The sequence below is a fragment of the Falco biarmicus genome, chromosome 1, assembly GCF_023638135.1.
Source record: "Falco biarmicus isolate bFalBia1 chromosome 1, bFalBia1.pri, whole genome shotgun sequence".
Lineage (NCBI taxonomy): Eukaryota > Metazoa > Chordata > Aves > Falconiformes > Falconidae > Falco > Falco biarmicus.
Genome location: NC_079288.1, coordinates 85428617 through 85444882, shown reverse-complemented (window position 1 = coordinate 85444882; position 16266 = coordinate 85428617). Strand labels below are relative to the sequence as shown.

Below are 16266 nucleotides of genomic sequence, written 5' to 3'. Positions count from 1 at the left end.
CCCTACTAAAGACACAAACTAAATGCCCAGTTTGCTTTACAACTCTAATTTAAACATCATCATAAAGAGGAGGTCAGCCTAGCATGATCTCTGTTTACACACACAGAATAAGTCATGTTTCAATCCTAAATGGTATTACGAGGTTAGAATAATTTAAAGTATTTCTGTATACTAATTACTGTGACTACTTACATCTGTCATATGGCTGTAGCAAATATGTGCTATGATGGATCTGATAATATTTAAATTCATATTTAAATGAGGTTTTGCCTAAGATTTTTTTTTCCCTGCTTCAAATTCTCCCCTGGATTCTGTTGTTGGGCCTTTATAAAGGGAACTGAGGTTCCAGTTCAGCTCCCATCTTCCTTTACTTACTGTAAAAATGAATATAGAACCCGACTATATCTTCCTCAGGCTAGGAAAGAGAAAAGACCGGCAACAACTGCCTCTGCTTGAGGCCTACCTAATGGATACCTGTACTATTAACATCATTCCCTTACAGGCTGAGGCAGGGAAATTGTTTTGGCAAGCTCCCTCCAAGCCCAAAAGAGGCAAGAAAATACAAAAGTGAGGAAGGACTCCTCCCCCTCCCCTCCTTGCTGCCTGTGAGTTTATGTAGAAGCTGGGGAAGCAGACGGATGCCACAAGAAGTGCAAAAGATGCATGGAACAACAGCACCTCAGCGGGACTCACACTGCCTCAAAACGACAAAGTCCCTGCAAAGCCACCTACTCCACAGGGATCCTCCACCACTGGGGCTTATGGGACCTCAAGGTCAGCAATACTGGTGCAGGATGGTGGCTGCATGTTCCATCCAAAAAAGACGGCAGAAGGTGCTGCAGCGTGATGAAGAGCTTGGCAAGATGACCAATACACGTGAAGTAACCAAAAAGAAAAGTGCAAGGCTGTGCAGAGAGGGACAAACCCTGACATTTGGTGCAGGGAATGCAGGGCTGCCCGACACCTGAGTAAGAAGAAAGCAAAGTCTGTGCAGTTTAAGAGATCAGGAGATCTGCAGTTCTTGCCATCGGTCCCGGTGGTACACCCACAAAGCAATTGTCCTCCCCTTGCCTAGCACCTGAAGCAGCGCAGGAGATCATTACAGGAGTAACCCTACACGAACCCACGCCCCCCCAGCTCTTTGTCCGCCAGCCCCTCCTGCCACAGCTGCCAACGCTGCCCCTCGGCGACCGGGCGGCCACGGGCCAGGCTGCCCGCGGCCTCCGCACGGGATGGGCCCGCCGCGGCCGCCCCTCGCCCCGCCGCGGTGCCGGGACGCGCCAGCCACCCCCTGCCGGTGCCGCTTCCCGGCCCGCTGCCCCCTCCCCTCGCCGCCGGGCCCCACGGCGCCCGTGCAGCCGGGGTGCCCTCCCCTCAGCCGCCCACCTGCCACCGCCCCGCGCCTGCCCCCGGCCCCGCTCCCTGCCGGCGCCGGGCGCCTCCCGCCAGCCCCGCTCCCCTCCCCTCACACCCCCGGCCCCATGCCTCCTCCCTCGCCGCGCCACCCCCTCCTTCCCACCCCTCACCCAGCCGCTTGGTAACGCCGTTTCCATACTCACAGCAACTGCGCAGTGAGGCGACCCGGGCCGGCCTGGGGACCGGCTCAGCCGGGACGGGCGGCAGCGGCCAGGCCTCCCCTCGCCCCGTCGCCCCCTCGGCGGGCAGCTCCCCGCGGCCGGCGGCGGCGCAGGCGCGCTGCCTCCTCCCCTAGTGGCTGCCGCGGGGAGGCTGGCGGCCGCGGCAGCAGCTCCCGGGTCCCCTCAGAGCCGAGCGAGCGCTGCTCGGGCCGGCAGCGGGAGGCGGGCGGCGAGGGCGGGAGGCGGGGGCCGGGGCCGGGCGCTGTGCGAGGAGCCGCCGCACACCCAGCCCTCAGTCACCGGCGTTGCTGGGGAGGAGGAGGAGGCGGAGGCGGCGGCGGCGGCGACGAGAGATTCTGCTACCCCCCACCCACCGAGCTGAGGTGAGGCCAGGGCAAAGCATCCTCCTTTCTTCCCCGCATCCCTTCCTCCCTTTCATCCTTCTCCCCCCCCCCCCCCCCCCCCCCCCTCCGCGCTCCTTCCTTTCATCCTTCCTTCCTCATCCTCCTTCCCCCTCATCTCGCCTTCCCCTCATCCTTCCCTGCGCTTCCTGGTCCTCCTTTCCTTTCTTCTCTCCTTAGCCACCTTTCTCCACTCCTCCCCATCCCCCAGACTCCTTCTCCCCGTGCCCGTATTTTGCACCCACCAGAAATAATAATCATGCCTTCTTTCCTTTCCTCTTTTTTTTTTTTTTTTTTTTTTTTTTTTTTTTTGTAAACGCAATTTAATTCTCGCCCAGCGAAAGAGGGAAAGAGAAAGAGACGGTCACAGAGATAATCCCCCCTCCTTTAAAGAATGGATTTGAATTAATGGTCATTTTGTGGTGTGTATATTATGGGAAGAGGGGGATTATATTTAGGGAAGAAAAGAAAGGGTCAAAGGTGTGTTTTTTCACTTATTCATCTATTTACCCACCATCACACCGAGGTGAAACCTAGCTCCGTATTATTTTAAGTCTTTTTCAATTATTTTCTTTTTAAATTGTTCTCTTTTCTTCAGACATCAGAGGTTTCTTCCTCCTTTTTATCCATCCACTGTGCGTCTCTGTAATTTACAGTCGCTGCTGCTGCTGCTGGGATTGTCTCAGCCGGGAGCCGGCAGGGAAGGGGCACTGGGAGCGGTGCTGTTCGCTGGGGAGGGGGCGGCGGGCGCAGGCAGAAAGCAGCTTTTTCCATCCCTTCCCTATAGGCCTCTTCTAGGGGCTGAGATCTTTCGAACCACCCGCTTCGTATCCCATCCGGAATCCATCCCGAAAGGTGCCAACTCCCATCAAATGATTTGCTCCAGTGGCAAAGAGCGAAAGTTTAAAACACGGCTTTGTCTTTTTGTGTAGCGCGCTGGGGATGGGGAAAGCTGCGTGGATGTTGGCTGGCAAGGCGATGGCCATAGCGTCTCGTTGCGTGGCTTCTGGAGTGTGAGAAGTTTTGCTTAGAGGTGGTGGTGGGGAGCGGCATCGCTGCTGTGAGACGTCCCTGGCTGCCTTGCCCATTTGGGAGTTGGCGTGGTGGATGTGCGTGCTTAGGGGAGCACCCGTATGCCAGGGGTTCAGGAAAGTAACTTTTCCATACATATGGTGGGGTGCAGCATGAGGAGCAGGTAGCACGCACCTGCCTCTCTATACATTGGAGGGGTGAATGTGCTCCCTCATGTCTCGCTGGTTGTGTGTGATGCCTTTTCTTTTTAAGGCACTGGTCCTTAAGGTGGCAGAATGTTTATTTGATTGTTAGTATGTTTCAGACAATTTCAGCCTTTTTAAAGTTTTGTCAGTTGAATTAGAAGTTTGTTTATACTTCCTCAGCTTTGGTATGTTTCAAACCCCCTGTTATTTTAGAAATCTACACATACCACAGCAGCCGATACTATAGCAAAACTCTGTCAGCCTGAAGAGTATTAAAACATGCATGCTAGATGTTATCTTGTCATGGATTTCCTAAGAAATGTTGATTCTGTGAACATGTCAAGATTGCAGTGAATGCTGTGTGTTTTGGAGCACGAGGTAGGTAAGTAGCGTGAATAGGGGTAGTCTTAAATGACTTAAATGTCGCTGATGCGAACAACAGCTCTTACTGGCTTTGTGGCTATTACAATGCTGCTGGTTTTCCTTTTTACCTACGGCATCTATGATTGATATTATGGTTTGTATCAGGCTTTTTATACTCCCCATCAAACAGAATTCTTTGGAGAGGAGAAAGTACTGACCCTCAAGGGTGAACTTTTGCACTCAATTGTGTAAATCATTGTTTACAGAAATGCCACCTCAGCTGTGTACAAGATAGCTGTAATTCTGTTAATGGGCTCTGCTGATGACAAAAGCCTCAACAGGGAAGCTCCAGTGTCACTTGAAGCCCTTACATGGAAATGCAACTCTAATTTATGCAGATTTCTGAAATCCCTTTTAATATTAATGTTGAGCGTGTATGGTACTACTGAAATGCCTTTGAACCACTGAAAACCAAGGGCATTCGTAGACTGAGACTTTAAAGCTAAAGGAAGCAATTAGATCTTCTGCTCTGACCCCTTGACTATTATAGTCAGTTGGATTTTATCCATTTTTGAGTGCAGCAACTTGCATTTGGCTGAAACATATTTTCCAGAAAAAATTGGAAGTTTGCTCAAAGACAGTAAGAGGTGGAGAATCTGCTGTTTGTTACTTGGCTTTGGCTTCCAGTCACTGGTTACTGTTGTACCTTTCTCCAGTATGCTAAAGAACTCAAAGTATTTTCTTACCATGGAGGTGTTTATCTTCTGTAATCTAGTATTCCCTCTTTTCTATTTAAAAAAAAATGAAGCAAACTAAAATTATTTAAATTTGTTATTGTGTGCATTTTTCTCACAACTCAGTTTCTGTGGCTTTTTTTTCCAAATCCACTTTTTCAGCATTTTTGTGAAAACGTGAGCTGGATATGGTATGCCAATGCCTTGTCTCAAGAGTGTTTTGTGAGTTTAAATTACCTCTCTAGTGTTGCTCTTCCGTTTATACATCACATTTACATACTAAACCTTCATCTGCAGCACTGCATTTTGATCTCCTTTTCACTGGGTAAGCTTGCTGTGGCAAACTCTTTGCAGGACTGTTTCTTTCCACAAGAGTTCATCATTCTGTAGGAACACATCATGTGTTTCTTGATTGTAGCTTCGTAACTTTGTACATGGCTTTTTTAAAGATTTTTTTTTTTCTTGCATAGATGGAATATATGAACCACTCCTGATTGCTTTTTGTAACTGGTTTATCTCAGTGATGTAGCATTCTATTAATTTATAACGTGCAAATTTTGTCATGATTGGTGGTGTAGACTTACAAAATTGAAAAGGTGTTTTGTGATAGTGTCTCCACCTTTGGGGAACTGCATCTTAATCTGAGTTATGTTGTGATGTGTTCTTCTCAAAAATCTGTTGTGGTTTTTTGGTTGTTTTTTTTTTTTTTTTTTTTTGAGATGTCACTCTAACCAGTTCTTCGCCTGTTCGCCTGTTTAATTGGAGCTATTTTGTCATCAGGCTATCACAGAATGCTACACCAAGTGCTACAGAAGTTTATATATGCATGTGCATATTTTTGACCAATTGGAAGTATTAATTTTATCAAATAATGAAACCACATTCATTTAAGAAGATTGATTTTTATTAATTTTACTTCCTATTATTTGTCATATAACCCAGCTAAATCAGTTGAATCTTATATAATTTTTTATTAAATTGTTGTTTTGCTCAGGACTGCCATGATTCTAACCTTCCTATAGTTATAAACACTGTCTCACTAGCTCTTTTAGAATACAGTTTTAACATGAGTGTTCATTAAGACTTTTGAAACTTCCCTGGTATTTTCAGAATTGCTAGAAATTGATGTTGGTGGGATAGACGTCTCTTTGGACACTTCTGTGAAAAGCCTCTTCTATGGTGATCTTTGGTCCTGCTGACCAAAAATGTTTTTTGAATAATGTTGTACTTGTAGTGGACTGAAGAAGTAATTAATCATTCTTTTGAGGTTCCAGCAAATCATCCTACTTCTTTACGATGCAGATTTACTTACTGAATGTATCTGCCCTTTTGCACTTTTAGTATAGATCCTGTTTAGTAGCATATCTATGAAGGGCTAAGATTTCTTTTGTGCTTACAAACCCTCCCCTGTTGGTTTTCTTTTTCCCCTATTGCCAAGAAATGTCTTCATCCTCACCCATCAATTTTTTACACTTACTCTTTCAAAAAGCGTGGATTTTTTCATGCCTTAATACTTTTCTTGTTGTGTATGACTTCTTACTTCTAATAGCAGTATTTATTGAAATCTATTTTGTTGCCAATTTGTAGCAGTTATGACAATGCCTTCTAGGTATTACATGCTGTCTGAACACACAAATATGAGATTTTTATTTTTTTTTTCTGTGTACAGTGACAGCCTTACAATTTATTACATTTCCGAGCCGAGTAGGCTTATGCTTTTAATATAACATGTTGCAAGGCTTGGCTAGAGGATGCTAAGCTATATATTAATTTTCTCCATCCTTTGTTCATAGGCAGTACAAAAGCATCGGGCATACTTTGGTTTTAGATACAATACCAAATGGTAGTAGAAATATGAAAGGCAAGTATACAGAAATAAATAATACAATATGTGGTTGGAAATAGAAAAGGCAGAGAGAGAAATATAGAGTAACAACATGAACATAATAGTAATTACAGTAGTATGCTTAGGTCATAACTTGATTGGAGTTTTTGTGGCTCAGGTCTATAGAAATTGTTCCCCTAAAGCTGACTTGAGGTAAGATGCAAGATGAAAGTGACAAAAAGAATGTTGTATTTTAGAAGCTAGCTAAAGCTGCTTCTTGACTAAAGTAAACTTGTTTGTTTTGTATAAACATAATATTTGCTAGGATAAACTTTCTTGAGAAATTAGATAAACAATAGAGTGTGTCAGTTGACCAGGGAGATCTTTCCCAAGACACAGCTTTCAACACAGCAGGCTTCTGCAGGGAGCAGAAGTGACTGAGACTCGGTCCCCCTGTGAAGCTCCAGGATTGATGGGTAGGGTCCTCCAGCTGTATCAACACGACCGTGAACCTCACTGTGATCAAACTGCTTCTAAGTCTAGCATGCCTGGAACATTGTTGGAAACAAAAAAGACAGCATCATTAAGAGTGCTGTAACAAGTTGAAGACATGACAACAAAACCCAGAAACCAGGCTTTGGCCAATTAAAAGAAGTGGTTCGTCTTTTATTCCAGCTTCTTATTGTCTTATGGAAATTCATAATGCATCTTAATATATCTCAGAGTGATAACACTGTTGTATTGAGTCTTGGTCAGGCTCAGCACTCTATGGATGTAAATTAATTTTGTCTAGGGTTTCTGGTTTAAAGCTCTACATCTCGGTTTTTTAAATGGTTTCCTCAACATCATACCTGAGCCATTGAGCGAGGACTAAGATACGTGGTTCCAAACAATGATCGTATACAAGAAGGCATTCTTAAAAATCTTCAAACACTAAGGTGGTTTGAAGCCATATTTATTATAAGAAAAGATCAGCAGTTCTAGAAAATGAAATTTTCTACACCTACATCGCTTACCAGTACAGTTGGTTGTCGTTCAGGATTTTCATGTTCCTCGTGTTTTGGAATTGTATTTTCCTTTATCTTGCAACAGGGAGGTGAAATATAAAATTTCCAGCAAAACAAGGATTCTTTGCACAAGTAGGAATATCACTACTCTCCGTATATACGTTTTGTTTCAAATGTCATGTTCAGTCATCACACAAAGCATTTTGAATTTATAGGGGGCAGGAGGAAAGCTTTTCAATAGTTTTTCATTGGATGTGTTAAGAAAACACACCTTTCTTTGAAATACTTTACCTCTGCTGAGTCAGCGTTTCCTGACAGCAAGGCAGTGTTTGTTTTTTTCTCCTTTGGAATACTTTTTGGCTAGCTCTGCTTTTCAGTCACATCACCCCTTGCATTAGTATTCTAGTATTGAGAACATTAGAGAAATATTTTCAACATTGCTTCAGAGACTGCCCAACTTTTCAGGCTTCTTAAGTAATGAGAATTATTCGGTTAAGTGAAGCTGAGTCTTGTAACAGTAAGAACATCTCCCAGGGTTTTCAATTGAGAGGTAAGAAAAATAGTAGATTTTGCAGGTTTGCAAAAGAATCTCTGTATTCAGAGTATTTTAAAGCTATTTTTATCAATATTCCAATCTGTTATCACTGGTGTTATAATAATAATAATGTGACATTTGTTTCTCCTGTGTACTTGTCCTTTTCTTTGAAGTTATGTGTTTTAAAAACAAGTATGCAGTACATTATGCTTAAAGTAGACAAGAATATTAGAACAGAAGACAATTTGAATAGAAGTGGAATTTATAATCTGAATACACTTTTGTAAGCAGAAGGTGGAAGTGGTTTTGGTCAGGCTAGGCTCCCAGTTGCCCAGGTGACTTCTGCAAATGGGGCCTTAAGCTTTTAAATTACTTAAGGCTTCATGTAAATAGATTAATCAATTTGCTGATTTCTACAACTAATCAACCTTAATTTTTAATACTCTGTTATTTACTAACAAAAGCCACTCTTCTATATTCCATTGAATCTGTCTTTATGGAAATTCTCCATTAAAGCCTGTTCAGCATGGCTGGGACAGCTAAACCACTTGGCTCTATAAGTTTTACTTACAAGAAGTGAATCAGTTGCCAATATTTTATTCCTTATATTTTAAATACAGAAACAGTGTCCATCCTGTGCAGAGCTGAGAAATCAGCTTTTATCAGTTCTCTAAATCTTTTCAAACATCAAAAGGAACTCTGAAAGACCTCTCCCTAAAGATTTAACTTTCCAGTTAGATTATGGAGTAAAATACTACTAAAAATTTTTAGTAAGCACCAGTTTTATTTCTATTGTAGTATCATAATGTCACTGGCAATAGTTGTGTCCTTTCCAGAGGAACCACATTAACAAACATTAATAAAACCTCTTGAAAAAAGGAATAAAAATTATTTGCAGTTTTAACTCACTCAAATAATCCAAGGCAGGCATATTTATCTGATGAGATATTTTTTGCTCCTTCGCTGCCTCTGGAAAAACATTTTGTTGTTTTTTCTTGGTATAGCGAGATATCCTCTTTAAAGTTGTTCTGAAACTTCTGAGTCGGTTTAGAGAGTTCTGTACATAAATAGTATGAAGTAAATGAATGAAGATAAATAAATAATAGTTATGATTCCTCTGTCATGAAATATTATCTTCCTTGAAACTTTATCAAATGGTCTTTCTTTCTGATACAAAATATGATCAACTGTGATAAATTATCCATGATTAATTCTTCATGTGAGTTCATATCTGTACTATTGCATGTCCCTCACTGGATGCAATATTGCAGCTGTAAGCAAGATGGGGCTAATGCACGGAGGTGAAATTTGTTTATGGCCAGCGTTGTGTAATACAAATTCTGATTGTTTTGTTAGGTAAAAGAAGCATAATACATATTTCCTATTGAAATGACTAGATCTCGTGCTTAAACTCCTGGAAGCAAAAGCTGCAGTTGCTTAAAAATATGTGCCACCATATTTATTGAGAAACTTTGAATATAGAACCCAATTACTTATTTTTTTTCCCCTGCATCTCTGTAAAAAAACATATGATGAAAATGGTTATTTCAGTTTTTACCAAAATAGAAAAGGATTTATTTATAACTTTTTTTTTTTTTTTTTTTTATCATGCCAGATAAAGTAAAATGCATCATCTGTGCTTGATTTTGATACAGAATCTATCAAAATGCTTCGTGGATGGTTATCTGATGGTTACAAATGTTGACTGTTTAGGTAAGAAAAGACTGTTCAGCCTTTCAAGGAAAGTTATGAAATAGATAACAACTAGAATTTGAAGTCAGAAAAATCCAGAGTAAGTAGGAGGATAGTTCTTCTATTTGTAAAATATGGCAAAGCTAGTTAATTTAATTCTTGCATGTTAAAATCCACAGGTGAATCTGTAAGTTTCAGAATTGCAAAGGAATGTTTACTATTTGTTACTGGTTAGAAAGAAACAGTTGCCATTTGTTACACAGGTGGGGTTTTTTTGATTGGGGTCAAAGTGAGAGAGATTCATGTGTCTTTATGGCAGCATATGAACTCATTTCTAGTTCTTACACAAATATTCTTGACTGCTTACTATAATCAAGTCAGAAATGCAAATTCAGAATTACAGCTGCTTAGTCTAATTTTAAACGTATCTATTATCTCTGTAATCTACATTTCCAGTGCTTAGATGCTATGCAGAAATACTTCTAAGAAAAATAAATTGTCAGGAAGTCCATGAATGAAGGAGGATGAGGCTGTGTAGGGATAGAATAGGAATAAATAGATTCAAACAAAGATTCTAGTCGGCTGGGAGCACTAGTTAGAGACTTCAGCAGTGTGCAAAGCTGTCACTTGTACTTGGGTAGGCTGCCCATGCTTGCTGTAAAATTCAAGCCCATTTCATTCAGCTGACAAAATGTTTTGGACTTTTTTGGACTTGCTAAATTTTGTTTCTGGGTCACATTTGATACCTAGCAAGAACTGGAACATTAAAAAAAAAAAAAAAAAGAGAGAGATTGAAAACCTATTGCTATTTTATGATTTGATTTTACTTGTGTGGCTTAGGGACAGTTCAGTGCATGGCTAAGACAGCCAGCATGCTGAATCCCTGGATGCTTTAATCTGCTCTTGCAGACTAAAAAGTTTTTAGGTGACTTGCATCCTTGAACAAAGTTTAGGGTGTTTTGGGTTTTTTGTTTTTTTTTTTCTTTTAATATATATTCAAATTCAAACCCTTGCATGCAGGCCTGAGCTCAGGCAATATTTAGTCAATGCAGGTCAGAGTAATGGAACTGTACAGCTGCTTTCTGGGTGCTAAAGAGCAGTCAGGACATGAATCTTGAGCAGGATAGTCTTCTACTCACTCTCTGTTGTGTGAAAGCCAGTATCAACCCTCATATAAATGTTATCAGTTCCCTGTGTCCTTTCCTCATCTTCTAAATAACTGTATTTCCAGAGCATTTTCTACTGCCTTACAAATACTTTTTGGCTTGCCCTGTTCTAATTCTGTATTTACTATCAACAGTATTTTTGTTTACAAATTCAGTCTAAGGAACAGAAAATATAAATGGGGTATCTATGTTCAATATTTACCTTCAGCTGGCAGGGTAAGAAATAGCATTCTAGTATTAATTTTTGTTAATTTAGTATATTAAATTATAATCTCCTGAATGTGATCACAGAAACTATCACCTTGTTTCTTGTGGAGTCTTCTTGGAATGCCAGCCAGAGGTATTGTAGGATCTGAGGCGATGAAGTTCAAGTGCAAGGTCCTGCATGTGGGTCGGGGCAATCCCAAGCACAAATACAGGCTAGGCAGAGAATGGGTTGAGACCAGCCCTGAGGAGCTGGTTGACAAGAAGCTCAACATGACCCAGCAATGTGTGTTTGCAGCCCAGAAAGCCAACTGTATCCTGGGTTGCATCAAAAGAAGCATGGCCAGCAGGTCAAGGGAGGTGATTCTCCCCCTCCGCTCCCCTCTTGTGAGATCCCCCCTGCAGTGCTGCCTCCAGCTCTGGGGCCCCCAGCATAAGAAGGACAAGGATCTATTGGGGTGAGTCCAGAGGAGGCCACAAAGACCATCAGAGGGCTGGAGCAGCTCTGCTATGAAGACAGAGAGTTGGGGTTGTTCAGCCTGGAGAAGGAAGGGCTTTGGGTAGACCTTAGGGCAGCCTCCCAGTACTTAAAGGGGCTGACAAGAAAGCTGGAGAGGGGCTTCTTACGAGGCCCTGTAATGCTAAGACGGGGGGAATGGCTTTAAACTGAAAGAGGGGAGATTTAGATTAGATGTTAGATCATCCCAGAGCAGCTGTCGTTGCCCCACCCCTGGCAGTGTCCCAGGCCAGGCTGGACGGGGCTTGGAGAAACCTGGGCTAGTTGAAGGTGTCCCTGCCCATGGCAGGGGGTTGGAATTAGATGTTCTTAAGGGTCTTTTCCAGCCCAGACCATTCTGTGACTGTATAATCTCAAACACTGCAGCATAACATAATTTACATAACCGACTACTATGGCAGCATACATTTTAGGCAGACATAGCCAAAAAGCCTTAAGAATTAATGTTTTGAAGTAGCTGAGAAAACTGAGTGACTGTAGTAGCCATGGCGACTTTTTTTGCCTTTGTTTTTAAGAAGAATTATCACTGATATTAGCGTTCATGTGAGCCTTAAGCTGGGTATCTGTTCAGCAAACTGCAGATTTGGTGGCAGTGAAAGGAAAATCTTGGATATATGGACAGACCCAACACATGAAAAGCAGCGTGGTTTGGATACAAAAATAGCAGGCTTGCAAACACAATTATGTTGAGAGTTGTCATAATGACACAAATGTTTTTTTGAGGCTCCACATTCCATGCTTTCCTTGTTTGCTACTAGTTTTAGAACTCTTTTGGCCTGACAGGCGCTGAAGTTGTACCCTTTACCTCAGATGCTGAAACTGACATAGGACTGACTGATTCTTCCAGACTTGAATGCATCCTAAGGGTAGCATCAGCTTAATTTTATTTTATTTGTTTTATGGATTTTGGGTTCATGAGGATGATGCTGAGGTGCGTGGACAACATGAGTGTGTTCAAGTTTCCTGTCAGCTTAATGAGTTTATTATTGCTGGGTGGTTGACAGTCAGCCAAAAGGAATAAACAAAAAAATTACATAACCCAAGAACAGCTTTCTTGGCGCGCTTTTTTTTTTTTTTTATAAAAAGATCAGTCAGGAGGAAGGGGCAACGGGGGAACACTAGAGGTGTCTTTTTTTGGGGTTTTTTTGGTTTTTTACAGATCAGTTTTCCGTAATGATGTAAAAATTGGGATTTTTTTTTTTTTCTCTCTCTACACCAGGGGTCCTCAAACTACAGCCTGTGGGCTGGATACGGCCCTCCAGGGTCCTCAGTCCAGCCCCTGGTATTTACAGACCCCCCCCGCCAGGGGTTGGGGAGAGGGAAACCAAGCAGCTGCGGATGGCTGCCTGCCACTGCATCTGCGCGCCGGCCCCCTGGTTAAAAAGTTTGAGGACCCCTGCTCTACACTATAGAAGTGTTGGGAGATGGTGTGAGGTCCATTATGTTGCCATGATGTCTGGGAGAAAGATTTATCATACCCTAACTTGTGATGGCTGAAGCCTTTCCTGATACACTCTTGGGAGATAATCCACAATAATTATTTTTTGAAACAGAGCATGAGCGGGATGGACTGTAGTGATTAGGATATGGGTGGATCAGAGCAATTAGTATTTGGTTACAGAAAAGGAACAACTTTTAAGGAAGGACTGAAAACCACAATCCCCAAAGAAATAAGGTTTTGGAGTTTAAATACTTCAGGTGTGCATAAAATTAGTGGTGTCAGTTCGGCACTTTGAATGGGGTATCCAAGTTTTTGAATGACCTTGTCCACTCACCTCTTGGTTACTTTGGCTTGGATGTTTTTCTTTTATTGCTCTTCTTCATTAAGAGTTGGTGGGGTTTTTTTGTTCGGGGTTTTTTTCTTTTTTTTTTTTTCCATTGGGGTGAAACCAAGATCATGTGAGTGAGGAAAGAATTTTGGAATCGCTCCTTTAAAGATTATTTTAAATAATTGGTACTAGCTTTAATTAGAAATTACTAAGAAATGCTTAGAATTGAAGTCACCTCTTGGCCATTACAGCTAAGGTATAGGAAATACAGGCAAAGCATAGCTGCTGTGGGAAAGGCATGTTGCGGGAGCACTTTCGAGAGCTTCAAGAACTTAGAAGTCCTTTAAATAAGAGGAAAGTATGTAAATAATAATAATAAAAAAAGTGTTGTCTTGAGCAGATGCACTTCCTTTATACATTATAAAGAAGAATAAAACCACAACATCCATATTGAATCATAGCTCTGGTGTTCACATAATACTCCTTTTGCATTAAATTAAGTGCCTCAAATCTGAAATGTGTTTAGCTGGCTTTGGGAAATGTACAAAATGTGAGAGGGACTTCACAATGACCAAGTAGAAAGTTTTATTGTAGTGGGAGCCTCTTCCAGCTTGGCAGATGGGTTTCTTGGTATCTTAAGCTAAGGGACTACTTCGGGTATTCAGATTATGCAAGATTAAATCTTTGATCCCTTCAAATTAATTACAGAATTTTCATTAATGTTGTAAAGCTCTTACCCAACACTTCTGGAGCTGGCTCTGCCTTTGGCTGTGGGCTGTGTCTGTACCTTCTAAGTGTAGCAGGAGCCAGTCCTGTGTGGTATTACAATGATACATAATAAGTTGCTTGAATCTCTGAAAAATTCAAATGCTCGCCTGTGTTACCTTGTGGAGCTGTTGTGAGTACTAATGATATCTGTCTCATGCTTTTAGAAAGCAAATGTTTTAGGCAAGCAGGATTATTTTTTTTTAATATTTCAATGTTTTTTTAAAAAAAGTAAATGTCCAGTACATCAGCTCTTCTTTGCATCTGGTTTCTCAGCTGCTGCAAATATACAATACATACTGCTCAAAATTTTGTTTTAATGAGCTTTTTTGTTCCTCTTCTGTTCTAAAGATAGCTTTCCTTCTGAAGTGAGAAACTTCTGTTGTGTTGGGCTAGTTGAACAAAACATTATAGACGGACCCAGTTAGCTAAGGACAAGCTCGTAGCACACTGTTGTAGACACCATGCAGTATTCAGCTTGCTCATCAGTTAGGTCATGGGTCTCATGCAGGTCCTCTGTTATATGTGTCACTGCTGTCTTGCTTCTGTACGACATCCTGGGTTATAGCTCATCTCAGTGACAAAAAAACCCTCAGGCGTATCAGAGTACAGAGTTACTTGATGAGTTTCATTGTATTTCACTCAGATGGTGCTACTGTGCATGAACGGTGCCATGGGAGGAACCACAAGTCGTGGTTAGTCTCTAGTATGGCAAGGTACATTAAATAATTACAAAATGTGGTGAGAGTACTGACATTTCAGAGTTCCCTTGGATAAGTGATAACAGGGAGAGTTATGTCTCAAAATTATGTGTATTATAGGTGTATGTGTCTCCCATGCACAACATCTTGTGTGAAGAATGTATATTTGTTGTGGGCTTGTGTTTCTAAATACAGGGTACTGTGGAAAATACTACAACGTGAGAGGCAAGATATGTCAAGGATGGTGATCAGAGTGAATATGTTAGAAAGGTTTCATTATTTATTTCTCCAAGGAAATGGTTCCTGAAGAACAACTACTGTGTTTTCATTTTTGGTTCCCACTAAATAAAATGATGAATTTGATGAAGGTTTGTAATCACTTCGATTTCTTCTGTCACAGTAGTGATACTACCACATGCAACCTTTGCACATATTTAATCACCATTACAGAAAGTGTTGGGGTTTTAGCTGTATTTATAAAGGTCCTCTCTTTTGAAAGTGCAAAACAAAACGCCCACTACATTTTACTTATCTTAAAGAAAGTTTTCATCTGTTGTTATTCCTAAACTTCAAACTTAAGTCCAAAAAGTGTATGTCTAGTATTTCCAGATAATTTAATGAAAATTATGTGTTAGTAGTATTTTTAAAGTTAAAAACATTTGAATGTGTTAAAATTGAGCTTTGCAGAATACTGTGAAAAAGAGGAAAAATAGACCACCTTATTTTTTATTGTAATCAATCGTGTATGCTTTGAGTGATTTCTGGATATCTTACGTGTTAACGTAATGAAGAATGTCCCTGCTGAACTGTTTTATGCTAAGCTATGTTCTTAAGCCAAAAGACAAAAATAGTCTTTAAGAATTGTATTTCCGTGAAAACTGTTAGCAGATGCTTATTGTTGTAGTGAGGCCTCAGTAAAAAGTAATCTATTATTCCTTGTGTTTCATTTCGAGATAACTGAATGTAAGAAGATACTTATTTTTTTCTATGCATTTGCTCAGAGTTGCTACAGTCCAATATTTGCTGTCCTATTCCTATTTTTGTTACTGCTTTTTGTGGTGAAGGCTTGTGGTTTCATTAACATTTATTTTAAATCTGGAAAAACCTGACTGAGGACTAAATAGAAAATAATTCTGTTTTCCATATAGGTAAGCACAGAAATACATGAATAAAAATCAAGTTGGCCTCTGCTCCACGCTTCAGAAGTCTCCTGCACAGCTTTATGAACCTTTGGGAAATGGGCCATGCTATCTTTAATTTTGTAAATAATTAACGTTCTCTGTGTGATTATTTTTATCCAAAGTATATTTCTAGATTAATTTGTGGATAATAATAGTTGTAGTTCTTAAGAGGCTTTTTTTTTTTTTTTTTTTTTTTTTGCTGATATTTCTAGCATAGGAGAGTAGGCTCTTACCCATTAGCCAGCCACCTTCCTTCTGTGGGAAGCCATGCATTGAATGAGAGAATTAAACAATTTTCACAGACTTTGAACTTGTGTTACATTGTGATAACCCTTGAAACCCAACATGTACCTTACATGTTAACTCCACCTATAGTTTCCCCAAGTCTTCTTAAGAGAGCTGCTTTGTCACTCACAGCATCTGAACACAGGCTTGTGTTTGTCCTTTGAATTAAGCAACAGTGATTAAATTACATATGTTTTTGTGATCCTTAATTTTCCTGCCTAAAGAATGGTATGGTGACCTTATGTTCACACTATAGAGAATGTGTGCTTTGTTAACTGCATTCTAGATCTGCCCCTGAAGTTTAAACCGGAGGCACTTGTTCTACAA

General features: G+C 40.9%; 1 protein-coding gene across 2 annotated transcripts in view; it reads left to right on the top strand.

Moving 5' to 3' along the window:
- The first annotated feature begins 1761 nt into the window (after positions 1-1761).
- CTNNA2 (catenin alpha 2) overlaps positions 1762-16266 on the top strand; it is a 515269-nt gene continuing 500764 nt past the window's right edge. For both annotated transcript variants that reach the window (XM_056359915.1, XM_056359905.1), the window contains exon 1: positions 1762-1960. The gene's annotated coding sequence lies outside the window, so the exon portion shown is untranslated. The remainder of the gene's footprint in view (positions 1961-16266) is intronic.